General features: G+C 44.8%; 1 non-coding gene across 1 annotated transcript; it reads left to right on the forward strand.

Annotated features, from left to right (window-relative positions):
* Positions 1-2,537: 2,537 nt before the first annotated feature.
* Trnas-cga lies at positions 2,538-2,612 on the forward strand. Its single transcript has one exon. It is a non-coding gene; the product is annotated as a tRNA-Ser (tRNA).
* The last annotated feature ends 11,722 nt before the right edge of the window (positions 2,613-14,334 follow it).

Below are 14,334 nucleotides of genomic sequence, written 5' to 3' on the forward strand. Positions count from 1 at the left end.
GTGTGTGCGTGTGTGTGTGTGGGGGGGGGGGGGGGGGGGAAGTGGCTGTGAATGTGTGGGTGGGTATGTGTGGTGTTTGTATGAGTGGGTGCTCTGGAATGGCGTCACATCACATTACCACTCTACTTCTGCCATATTAATCACTTGACAACAGTCTCGGATAAGAATCTATCGGGACTGTGTACTGCAGTGTATTAAAGCTACCTCCCTCCCCCCCCCCCCCCCCCAAAGCGCACAGCTCATGGTCACCGTCGCCTAGCTGGAAGGAAGCTGTGCTGACGTGGAGCTGATGGTTACACACGCCTATTATCTAACGCGACACGCACATTCTTCCCGAATACTAACTAAATCCATAACTTTAAACGTTATCGACGTCATCTTCCCTCCTGACAACCACTATCATACTATTTTGTCAGCAATTCGCAACATGACGGGTCCATCATTGTATTATATGTTATAAAAACAACTACCAATCTCTATTTAGCTGTTTCTATTACAAATTATTTTCGTGCCTTGCACGGTGGTCGCCATCCGACGTGTAACCGTCGGAAGACCCGAGTCCCACTTTCCTGCGTACCCTTCTCTTATCGGACGAAGTGCATCCTCGAACTCGGGTATCGTAGACTTTGCGTTGCTAGCGACCCCAGTAATTTACCACGACATTCGCACAAGCGACAGAACTGAATCTCAAAGACTAAGGCGTGCTCCAGAGATTTAAACAAAAGCATTCCTCCTAAAATACATCAGAAAAATATTCAAATGTGTGTGAAATCTTATGGGACTTAACTGCTAAGGCCATCAGTCCCTAAGCTTACACACTACTTAACCTAAATTATCCTAAGGACAACCACACACACCCATGCCCGAGGGAGGACTCGAACCTCCGCCGGGACAAACTACATCACGCTACAAACGATTAAAAGAAATGTAACTGTAAAGAGTAAAACAAGACATGATGCCCACCGTGTTGTATAATAAAAACCGGATCGCAACGACTATCAAGGACAGTTCTCTGGGCTAACAAGTCTGGGATCCCTTGCAACACGGAGATATGTGTTACATTGCGAAATCTGAGAGCACAAAGAAATACGTTGTTTGCCACTGCAGTGATGAGACTAGGTGCAGAAAAAAAATTTGCAGGCCAAAAATGAAATTTCAACTCTATTAAGCGATTTCTCTAACGACACGCGTTCCTGTTGCTAGTATAGCTGTTGCATTGTGAAACAAAAATGCAATTTGTTTCAATAAAAATTGTTTATCGGTCGATTATATCGGGCGATATCGTCAGATGTAAAAACAATTTTGCAAATGCCACAAGGTGTGTTGTACGCCGTTACTCTTTACAATATACACTGCCTGACAAAAAACAGAAGCTATATGAAGACGGTATTTGTTCTTTCGGACATGCCCGAAAGAACAAATACCATCTTCATATAGTTAAGACTAATCGGCCATTGACCTTCTTCTTCTGTGCTGGATGCACACGCATTGCCCGAACTCTTACGGGACTCGGTAAGATTGTCTGCCGCGAGTAAAGAGTGTAATGGGCAGGGGTACTACGAATGTAGTGTGTGGACATTAAGTTGGGAATATGGGTCTCACGGGGAGCGTGCAAGTGATAAATCTCTGCAGTCGCACTATCGTCTGTGCCCTCGGTGGCAGATGGATAGAGCATCTGCCATGTAAGCAGGAGATCCCAGGCTCGAGTCCCGGTCGGGGCACACATTTTCAACTGTCCCCGTTGATGTATATCAACTCCTGTCGACAGCTTCGGGTCTTGATTTAATTATCATTTCAAAAACTGAAGCATCCAAAAAACATGGTACAATGACAGTGTACAGGGGTTGGATAAAAACATGGGAACAACGCCTGCTTGAACGTAAGTGTAGGCGCCAGCCAAACATGCAGGTTGCGCTGCTGTATTTGACCACGAACGGCAACATGTTGAAATGTCAGTCGCCGTACGAACCGTGCTCTGTGTAGTTGTGAGTGCACTACGTCGGAGCTATGTTAATTCGAACGTGAGCACTGTTGTTGGTGCGCGAATGGTGGGGTGCTTCCGTAAACAATATAGACGATGTGTTTGGTGTTTCAAGAGGCACCGCATCGAATATTTATACCGCATACATGGAAAGCTGAAAAACATCATCCGCTAAGTCACAACATGGAGGAAACTTTGTGTTCAGTATGAGATTTTCATTCTGCAGCGGTGTGTGCGCTGATATGAAACTTCCTGGCGGATTAAAACTGTGTTCCAAGAGCACTTGCCCGCGAAAGGCAAAGGTCCCGAGTTCGAGTCTCGGTCCGGCACACAGTTTTAATCTGCCAGGAAGTCTCATATCAGCACACACTCCGCTGCAGAGTGAAAATCTCATTCTGGAAACATCCCCCAGGCTGTGGCAAAGCCATGTCTCCACAATATCCTTTCTTTCAGGAGTGCTAGTTCTGCAAGGTTCGCAGGAGAGCTTCTGTAAAGTTTGGAAGGTAGGAGACAAGGTACTGGCAGAAATAAGGCTGTGAGGACAGGGTGTGAGTCGTGCTTGGATAGCTCAGTTGGTAGAGCACTTGCCCACGAAAGGCAAAGGTCCCGAGTTCGAGTCTCGGTCCGGCACACAGTTTTAATCTGCCAGGAAGTTTTGTGTTCAGTGATCGTGACATATAATCATCGAAGACAATTGTTACGAAAAATAAGAAAACGACAGCTGAAAAGTTACTACAGACCTAAATGTTGCACTCGCGAACCCTGTCAGTGTCAAAATAACACGAAGGGAATTCCATCAGCAGCGCACTGCAGAGCAAGCTGGAAGTCCAAAACCACTCATCAGTGATGCAAATACCCGGTGGTAGGAAAGTTACGCTGAAGCAATGGGAAAAACTCATTTGGTCGACTGCTCCAATTTTTCGTTGAGTTCATGTTCCAAATGTGGTGGGGAGTCGGTGAAGATTTGGGCAGCCATAACGTGGTAATCCATGGGCCTCATGATTGCTGTACAAGGTCACATTACTGCCAAGGACTACGTGACCATTTTGGCTATCATTTCCATCCCGTGGTATATGTTTGCTCCCCAGTGATGATGCTGTGTTGCAAGTCGACAGAGCCCCTGTTCACACAGCTCGCATCGACCAGGTCTGGTTCTATGACTACCAGGATGAATCGTCGCATTTTCCCCGGCCAACACAGTCACCAGGTCTCAATATTATTGAAACTTTGTAATCTACTTTGGCGAGATTGGTGTATGATAGCTATCTATCTGCATTATCGTTACCTGAGCACTCCGTCTTCAGACCACAAGTGGCGCATCGGGACCATCCGACCGTCGTATCATCCTCAGCTGAGGACGCGGAAAAGAGGGGTGTGTGGTCAGCACACCGCTCTCCCGGTCGTTATGATGGTTTTCTTTGACCGGAGCCGCAATTATTCGGTCAAGTAGCTCCTAAATTGGCATCACGAGGCTGAGTGCCCCCCGTAAAATGGCGGCCCGGGTGGTCACCGATCCAAGTGCCGGCCACGCCCGACAGCGCTTAACTTCGGTGATCTGATGGGAACCCGTGTATCCACTATGGCAAGGCCGTTGCCAATCGTTACCTGAGCTCGCAATTATTTTGCAGGAATAATGGTACAGGGTACTCTTGAAAACTATACAGAACATGTATATCTATCCCGAGAGGACTAGAAGCTGTTTTGAATGCCAACGGGTTCCCTACACCGTATTAAGCATGGTAAGGTGTTGTGTTTTTGGTGTGTCCATATTTTTTTCATCGCCTGTAATTTCGTATACGTACACTCCATTGACGTGTATGGTTAGAACTCCAATTTTCTGTGACAGATGGAACAGCCACCATAATTGCATTAAGTATTGTTCGTGGCTGATGTAATTACCAGGCCTGAAGTGCATATCAAGGACAAGATGTTCAGGATCACTGCGGAAGACACGGAAAAGCTGCGTATTTGTTTGAGACAGCGTTATCAGCGCCTTGTAGAGTTTGTAAGCAACCCCATTATGTGTCTTCATTTGGTCAGGCTGGTCGAATGTGCAATATCCAGGGTTTTGAAGCATGAATCGACAGTGGCCTCAGGCTGGACTGCATGGGAACATGAGGGTAGGCATACTCATCGTAAACCAAGCATTCCCATATTGTGCACGAAGCACACTCTAACCCCTTCACATCAGCGCCTGCCATCCGAGAACCAGTAACATTCTGTGTCATCCCGCACCATTTGTCGAAGGCTGGCAGCTGCCGGATTAGGGAATTGTCGTCCCACCCACAGGCTACTGTTAACACAACAACACGGTCAACTCCGTTTGTACAAGTGCAGTGACCAGGAAGCATAGTCTGCTGATTAATGTCGTCGCACTGTGTTCGGCGATAAAATACCCTGAATGGCCAACGTTGACTAGTATGGCGACCTCGAAGGAGGCCCCATTCTTTCAGTTTTTGAGATAGCCATTGTGATGTTACTCCTGACGTCTGGTGTCGAGAGTCATCGTATGTGACTGTAAGTCGCGCTTCTGAGGGAACTTTGACTGGATAACCGTACGTCACGGACGTGGTGCCAGTATTTCGGTGCCAGTTTTCAACAGAACTATGCTCATCCAAATGCGCCACGGGTCTCTATGAACTGTGCGCTTGTGGCCAGGAAGATCCCCAGCCTGTACGTCATAAAACATGTGTAGGTGCAGCTCGGACGTCAAGTCCGTCCTACTGCCAGTATCTAGAGTATCAAAGACCAGGTACAACAGTTGTGGCCAGTTTGGCTCAGGAGAGGATACAGCGGCTTTATGGCACCCTTTCCAACCTCATTACTGCATGCATCCGAGCCAGTGAGATTGCAGCCTTATAGTGGTAAGAGAGCTCACACTGCGAAGCTCTTTGTAGAGTTGACGCCGTTTTGTAATACACTACTGGCCATTAAAATTGCTACACCAAGAAGAAATGCAGATGATAAACGGGTATTCATTGGACAAATATATTATACTAGAACTGACATGTGATTACATTTTCACGCAATTTGGGTGCATAGATCCTAAGAAATCAGTACCCAGGACAACCACCTCTGGTCGTGATAACGGCCTTGATACGCCTGGGCATTGAGTCAAACAAAGCTTGGATGGCGTGTACAGGTACAGCTGCCCATGCAGCTTCAACACGATACCACAGTTCATCAAGAGTAGTGATAGGCGTATTGTGACGAGCCAGTTGCTCGGTCACCATTGACCAGACGTTTTCAATTGGTGAGAGATCTGCAGAATGTGCTGGCCAGGGCAGCAGTCGAACATTTTCTGTATCCAGAAAGGCCCGTACAGGACCATTAACATGCGGTCGTGCATTATCCTGCTGAAATGTAGGGTTTCGCAGGAACGTATGAAGGGTAGAGCCACGGATCGTAACACGTCGGAAATGTAACGTCCACTGTTCAAAGTGCCGTCAATGCGAACAAGAGGTGACCGAGACGTGTCACCAATGGCACCACATACCATCACGCCGGGTAATACGCCAGTATGGCGATGACGAATACACGCTTCCAACGTGCGTTCACCGCGATGTCGCCAAACACGGATGCGATCGTCATGAGCCTGTAAACAGAACCTGGATTCATCCGAAAAAATGACGTTTTACCATTCGTGCACCCAGGTTCGTACACCATCGTAGGCGCTCCTGTCTGTGATGCAGCGTGAAGGGTAACCGCAGCCGTGGTCTCCGAGCTGATAGTCCATACTGCTGCAAACGTCGTCGAACTGTTCGTGCAGATGGTTGTTGTCTTACAAACGTCCCCATCTGTTATGGCAGGGATCGATACGTGGCTGCAGGATCCGTTACAGCCATGCGGATAAGATGCCTGTCATCTCGACTGCTAGTGATACGAGGCCGTTGGGATCCAGCACGGCGTTCCGTATTACCCTCCTGAACGCACCGATTCCATATCTTGCTAACAGTCATTGGATCTCGACCAACGCGAGCAGCAATGTCGCGATACTATAAACCGCAATCGCGATAGGCTACAATCCAACCTTTATCAAAGTCGGAAACGTGATGGTACGCATTTCTGCTCCTTACACGAGGCATCACAACAATGTTTCACCAGGCAACGCCGGTCAACTGCTGTTTGTGTATGAGAAATCGGTTGGAAACTTTCCTCAAGTCAGCACGTTGTAGGTGTCGCCACCGGCGCCAACCTTGTGTGAATGCTCTGAAAAGCTAATCATTTGCATATCACATAATCTTCTTCCTGTCGGTTAAATTTCGCGTCCGTAGCACGTCATCTTCGTGGTGTAGCAATTTTAATGGCCAGTAGTGTAAGTGTGATAATTCCACGTGCCCTCTCAACCCGAGATGTTTCATTTCGTTTCATTCACCTCTTCTGGGTGCTTCACTTTTCTTTTCAGGCAATGAATATAAACGACAAAATGAATAACGTCGAGAACTGCGTGAGACATTGTGAGATATTGTTGTTGTCTAGGGGAAAACAGCAATGGCATAACGGTATAACGGACAGCAGAAAGATCTGCAGAGAATCGACGACTACAGTGAATGTCAGGTACCCTGAACTTAAATAAATGTAACGTATTTTGCATAAATATGCAAAGAGATCAATTACGATTCGACGATAAATGACGATAAATTGCTGGAAGCAGTGATAACCGTCAAATACTACGAAGTAATTGTCTGCAGCGACCGAAATTGGGATGACCATATTAATCTACTTGTAAGAAAAACAGATGCCATGCTGTGATTTATTGGAAGAATCCTAAAGAAATTCAACTCATCTTCGCAAAAAAGGTGGCTTAGTAAACATTCTTCTGACTACGTCTAAAGTATTGCTCGTCAGTCTGGTAATTTTAACAGGCAGAATCTGTAGCAGAGAGTAAGCTAGAAGGCGTTGCGGAAATGCTCAACAAAGCCGCGTGGCACATGTTTCAACAGAGACGTTGTGTATCGTGGAATGCTTTATTGTTAAAATTCAGAGACCGTGTAACTTACAGCTCTGTTTCGTATGCCTCTGCCTCGTCCAATTTCTTCTTTCGTCTTCTTTCTGTAATTACTGAATGTGGTGAACCGTCGTTTAATAACTTACGCAACAGTGTAGAATTTGCTTTTCATTCTCTTCATCTTTATTAACACTAAATTTGATTTGATGATCAGCCTTTCAGGATGAATGTGCATCAGTATCGTAATGCAGACCGGTATGCCACACCAATCAGAAGAAGTTTCAAAAAGGTCAGAAGTGGCAATGGTCAACGTAATAACTGAACATCTTCATGGCGATTGGCAACTGTTCCACGACTGAAGGAAAATTACATGGCGCTCCTCAGCCACGACTAGTTGACTTGTTACTTTACACAGTAATTACTAATCGTTAACGGCTGCTTTGTGCAAAACCTATTTTTACTGTAGCACGTATTACAGAAGTTACAAATAGGTAAAATACTGCACTATTACATTGTAGGTACTAACAAAAAAGAAATAAAAATTGAAAGCTACACAGAGACAATGAGCAGTGAAGGAAATTTCTTAACCAAAGTCTGAGTAATTGGTAAAAGACAAAATAATAGCTGCTACTTTATTAGAGGAATGTTTTAATTCAAACACAGATTCCTGAAGTTTGACAACAGTTTTCTTGATAGTGAAATTCTCTAATTCCAATAATTAATAAAATAAATTAATAAAGTAACAGGTTATTTCAGTAGAAGTATACATTTTTTGAAACACAAAAATTAGACTACAAAATTAGGTACAGCACGGGATTTTGAAAAGAATTGCGTCATAAGGTTGGAATATTCTGGAAAACCAAAATTTTTAATACGAATAACTTTTGAAAGATTAAGTTTCTAGGAAAAGTAAAACGTTTGCCTGAAAGAGCAGATCAAGAGCTTTTAAATAAGCTACGTCAATCTAGAAAAAATTTGTACCAGGGTGGAATATTGAAGAGCACATGGTTCACAAGTATAGTAAACTACGAATATTTCTTCGTATAAAATGTTTCCATGTGAACTACTTACGCTGCTGTTGTCAGCAGATTGTGAATTACACTGTGAATAATAAAGTTTAGTGAACTACTGCACGACTAAGACTTAGGTAGTTTTGCGCACAAATAATATATCCATAACTAATGATAAGAGGCCGTAGAAGAAAAATTTTAGTATTAGCATCAGGAGTGGCAAAGGACAAGTAATATGATTCCACCTCGCTCTGTTATAAGCGTTACAAGCTATATATTACGTCCTTCCACACATGTCACCCACAATGAGCACGATGAAAATATCAGAGATACTGGGCCTCACGCGGAGACTCACCAACAGCTGTCCATCCCACACAACATTCGTGAGTGGAACCAGGAAGGGCAAACGAAAGGAGTTCACTCCGCCACACAATACGAAGTGGCTTGCAGAGTTCACAGCAGTTCACTGCCACTCTAGCACGTCTCATGTGTTGTTGCTGTGGTCTTCAGTCCAGAGAGTGGTTTGATGCAGCTCTCCGTGCTACTCTATCCTGTACAAGTTTCTTCATCCCTGAGTAACTACTGAAACCTACATCCTTCTGAATCTGCTTATTGCATTCATCTCTTGGTCTCCCTCTATGATTTTTAGCCCTCACGCTTCCCTCCAACACGATATTGGTGATCCCTTGATGTCCTACCAACCGATCCCATCTTTTAGTCAGGTTGTGCCACAAATTTGTCTTCTCGCCAGTTCTACTCAGTACCTGCTCATTAGTTATGTGATCTACCCATCTAATCTGCAGCATTCTTCTGTAGCACCACATTTCGAAAGCTTCTATTCTATTTTTGTCCAAACTATTTATCGTCCATGTTTCACTTACATAGTAGAAGAAGACTTCCAGAAAAGACTTCCTGACACTTGAATCTACACTAGATATTAACAAATTTCTCTTCTTGAGAAACGCTTTCCTTGTCATTGCCAGTCTACATTTCAAATCCTCTCTTCTTCGACCATCATCAGTTATTTTGCTCCCCAAATAGCAAAGCTCATCTACTACTTTAAGTGTCTCATTTTCTAATCTAATTCTCTCAGCATCACCTGATTTAATTCGACTACATTCCTGTAACCTCGTTTTGCTTTTGTTGATGTTCATCTTACATTCTCCTTTAAAGACACCTTCCATTCGGTTCAAGTGCTCTTCCAGGTCCTTTGCTGTGAAAATCATAACTGATTTAAAATCTTTACTATCTGAATTCCATTCTGACAACAAAATAGTTAACATTTGTAATTAATTATGTATGTGATTGGCAGGATTAAGCTTTGTACCACCATAGTAATGCTTTGTCTCTCACAGTGCTTGTTTTGCATGTAATATTTTCTGTACTTTATTTGTGTACGTGATGAGCCAGGCTGGCTTCAAATGGCTCTGAGCACTATGGGACTTAACACCAGAGGTCATCAGTCCCCTAGAACTTAGAACTACTTAAATCTAACTAACCTAAGGACATCACACACATCCAAGCCCGAACCTGCGACCGTAGCGGTCGCGCGGCTCCAGACTGTAGCGCCTAGAACCGCTCGGCCACCCGGGCCGGCGCCAGGCTGGGTGCAGTGGCCCAACTGACTCGGTGTTAGGACTGATCCCGCTGGAGGTTTCAGAGGAAAGTGCGGGGGGGAGGGGGACAAGCTGACAGCTCAGGGCAGCTATCAGCCAGCGACCCGGACTCTGTTATTGCATTCCTGCAGTTCGTTGTATAATGCGTGCTGCATGGTAGGGGTCCAGGGCGTGTCAAACACCTGCACTTTGAAGAGGAAAAAGTTTTTACAAGGAGTGCCATCTGCAATAATATTCTTCAAAGGAACCTTATTTTATGCCGAGGTGTCGCCTTCCGAGAATGTTGGTCGAGGGGAATTCGAAGGCAGACAAACATCTCGGCGTTCCGTGAGAAGCAACAGTCCTGTATTGTAGACATGGATTCTTTTTTTTTTTTTAAGTCGCCGATGTAGCGTCACCTAAAAAGGACTTGCAATACGGTGGCCGAAATCCCCCGAACGGGGCTTCCCGGCCAACAATGCCATACAACCATTTCATTTACATGTAAGAGGGCTTCTCACTGGCTAATCTAAAAATAAAATAACAGAGTAGGAGATGCCGGGACGCCAGTTTTCGAGAAATGTAAATATGTCTATAGTAGCAAATGCATCTAAGGAGTAGGAGAGTTGTTTAAGAACTGCATGTATGAGTATGTGACGAGTGGTTAATGCTGGAGAACTTTTGCTATGAAAGGAGGTAGTTGTCTTGTTAGCAAAAACCACTGGGCAACATTATGCAGAGCGTTTTTCATTGGCACACACGGATTGCGTGGGCTTGTAGTGAGGAGTAGGAAGCTAGAATGTACGATCTTCACTCAGGTCGAGGTGAAGGAGACTTCTTCTAGGGACTGTGAATAGATTATTTGGTTGAGAGACTTCATCTGGATATAGGAGTGCACAGTTTCACGGCGATATGTACTAATAAATGTTTCTCAGGCTTCCAGCCGGGTCAATTGGCTTAAAATCCACGAGCTTTCGCCGAGTACTCCTCTGCCATTGTCAAGTGGTGACAGTCTGCTGCCGTCCTTATATAGCCGCGCTTCCTTCCGTGACGTCACTGGTACCCGCTCCGGCACCAAATATGGTAATGTTTGCATTGTGCGGCCGCCGTGCCCGCTACGACCTTCCGATGGCCGGGTCCCACGCTGTGGTTAGCTGCAGGCCGCCGTCTTTATTGATCGTGTTGTCACACAGTTTTATTTCGATCACTTCTTTTATTATGCTATCCCAAAAACTGTTAGTCCATGTGATAATAGAAGGATATCTCGTCGAATGCGCTATGATGACCGTTTTCTAACGCATGCTCTGCTACCGCTGATTTCTCTGGGTACCGTAGAGGTAAACATCTCTCGTGTTCTACACAGTGCTGTTCAATGGCACGCACAGTCTGTCCGAAATAGAACCGCCCACACCCACATGGTATTTTATACATTCCTGGCGTGCTGAGGCCTACGTCGTCTTTCACAGGCCTGAAGAGTTATCAAATTTTTGCTGGAGCCCTGAAGACCGAATCGATTTTATGCCTCTTTAGGAGCCGGCTTATCTTTCCTGTTATTGAACCACAGAAGGGCAAGAACGCAAACTTCTACGAGTCCTCCATGGAGTCTTTCCGCTTGCGTGTTTTCGGAAAGATAGCTTGCGAAATCTGACGGTTGTTGTAGCCGTTTTCCTTGAATATTTTCCGTAAGTGGCTCAGTTCCTTCGGCAAGTTTTCAGAATCCGAGACGGTTTCGGCTCGATGCACTAAGGTCCTTAGAACAGAACTTTCCTGCGACGGATGGTAATAGCTGTTAGCGTGCACATATCGGTCTGCGTGGGTGGGTTTCCGGTAAACGCTGTGACTGAGACACCCAGCTGCTTTGCGGCGGACGAGGACATCAAGGAACGGCAAACTCTGTCTCCATCGTGAACTTGATGTCATGGATGTTGTTCAAAAAATGATTTCAAATGGTTCTGCGCACTATGGGACTCAACTGCTGAGGTCATAAGTCCCCTAAAACTTAGAACTACTTAAACCTAACTAACCTGAGGACAACACAAACATCCATGCCCGAGGCAGGATTCGAACCTGCGACCGTAGCGGTCGCGCGGTTCCAGACTGTAGCGCCAGAACCGCTCGGCCACCAGCGGCCGGCATGGATGTTGTTGATGTGGTCCAAGAAGTACTTGGCCGAAAGCTCGTGGATTTTAAACCACCTGACGGGGCTGGTAGGCCGTAAAACCTTTATTAGTATTGACATCTGGAGATTGACAGAGTTTGCAGCTCTCCACACAACTGAGTGCTGAATATGATGAGAACTTGGAGGGGCGCGACCAGGATGTGAGACTTACCGTGCATTTGTAGGGCTGTTAGGATTACTTCATTCTCCCAGTCCTATACTCTCCTCGAGTGAAGGTTCATTAATGACTCCTCTGGCAATGTTAGTTACATTTGTAGTTTTTCAATCTTCTGGGAGGTTTAGACAATCATTATGTGACCACAACATATTTATCTTCCCATAATTCACATTTAGGTTATTTTTTTGTCCCATTCACCTAAATACTTCAGTCTTTTCTGGGGCAAGTAAGTGTTAGATTAGTACTGTTCCATGTCAACAATTGTTAATTTTCTTATTCTCTGCATCTCTTGTGATCGAACAGACCCTATAATGTGCCTGGGAGAAGGTTCATCAAATCACTTTCACAGTGGAATGAAATTTTCACTCTGCAGCGGAGTTTGCGCTGATATGAAACTTCCTGGCAGATTAAAACTGTGTGCCGGACCGAGACTCGAACTTGGGACCTTTGCCTCTCGCGGGCAAGTGCTCTACCAACTGAGCTACCCAAGCACGACTCACGCCCCGACCTCACAGCCTTACTTCCGCCAGTACTTCGTCTCCCACTTTCCAAACTTCACAGAAGCTCTCCTGCTAGTTCGAGTCTCGGTCCGGCACACAGTTTTAATCTGGCAGGAAGTTTCACTTTCACACTAATTCTCTATTATTCCACTCTCGAACAGCGCGCGAAAAAAGGGAACACCTATATTTTTCCGTGCGACCTCTGATTTCCCTTTTTATTATGATGATCGTTTCTCACTATGTAGGTTGGCGTTAACAAAACTTTTTTGCATTCGGAGGAGAGAGTTGGTGATTGAAATTTCATGAGAAGATCCCAACGCAACGAGAAGCACCCTTGTTTTAATTATGCCCATCCCAAATCCTGTCCGTCACACTCTCTACCCTATTTCTCGATAATACAAAACGTGCGGCCCTTCTTTGAACTTTCTCGATGCACTCCGTTCACCTCATCTGGCGAGGACCCCACATCGCGCAGAAGAACTCCAAAAAGAGGACAGTCAAGCGTAGGAAAGACAGTGTCTTTAGTTGAGCTGTTGCATCTTCTAAGTGTTCTGCCAATAAAAAGCAGTCTTTGGTTCGTCTCTCACAACATATTAGCTGTGTTCTTTGCAATTTAAGTTATTCGTAATTGTAATTCCTAGATATTTAGTTGAATTTGCGGCCTTTAGATTTGATTTTTTTACCGTGTAACCCAAGTTTAACGGATTCCTTTTAGCACTCATGTGGATGACCTTACACTTCCATTATTTAGGATCAATTGCTAATTTTCGTACTACGTAGATATCGAAATCGTTTTGCAATTGGTTTTGATCTTATGATGACTTTACTAGTCAGCATCATCTGCAACAACCTAAGACGGCTGCTCGGATTGTCTCCTAAATCGTTTATATGGATAAGGAACAGCAGAGCGTCTATAATATACCTTGGGGAACGCCAGAAATCACTTCTGTTTTACTCTATGAGCTTCCGTCAGTTGCTACGAACTGTGACCTCTCTGACAGGAAATCACGAATCCAATCGCATAACAGAGACGATATTCCATAAGCACGCAATTTGATTACAAGCCACTTGTGGGTACGGTGTCAGAAGCCTTCTGGAAATCTAGAAATGCCGAATCAATTTGAAATCCCTTGATAGCACTCGACACTTCATGTGTTGAAAGAGCAAGTTGTGTTTCATAAGAACGATTTTTTTTTATTTTTTAAATCTGTGTTGACTATGTGCGAACAGATCGTTGTCTTCAAGGTAATTCATCATGTTCGGACGCAATATATGTCCCAAAACCGTGATCAGCGTTAATGATGTGGGTCTGTAATATAGTGAGTTATTCCTTCTGCCTTTCTTGAATATTGGTATAACCTGAGCAACTTTCCAGTCTTTAGGTAAGGATCCTTCATCGAGCGAGCTGTTGTATGTGATTGTTAAGGATGGAGCTTTTGTATCAGAATAATGTGAAAGGAACCTAATTGGTATATAATCTGGACCGCAAGATGTGCTTTTATTAAGTGATTTGAGTGCTTCACTGCTCCGAGGATATCTGTTTCTAAGTTACCCTTGTTGGCCGCTGTACTTGTATAGTGTTCTGGCATTTCTACTTCGTCTTCCTTGGTGAAGGAATTTCTGACGGTTGTGCTTAGCAACTCTGTTTCAGCAGCACTGTCATCGACGATGTTTCTACTGCTATCGCTCAGGGAAGACATTTCTTGTGTGTTACCGCTAGCATACTTACGTAACACCAGGCTTGGACTTCCTGCCAGGTTTCCAGACAAAGTTTCGTTGTGGAAATTATTATTAGCATCTCACATTGAAGTCCGCGCTAAATTTCGACCTTCTGGTTTGATGCTCAATATTATCTCCGGATGCTAAGAGGTCAAGTGTGCTTCCACAACCGTTTACTATTCGAGTGGCTGGCTCTGAGCACTATGGGACTTAACATTTGTGGTCATCAGTCCCCTAGAACGTAT

Source organism: Schistocerca americana, chromosome 3 (assembly GCF_021461395.2).
Source record: "Schistocerca americana isolate TAMUIC-IGC-003095 chromosome 3, iqSchAmer2.1, whole genome shotgun sequence".
NCBI classification, from domain to species: domain Eukaryota; kingdom Metazoa; phylum Arthropoda; class Insecta; order Orthoptera; family Acrididae; genus Schistocerca; species Schistocerca americana.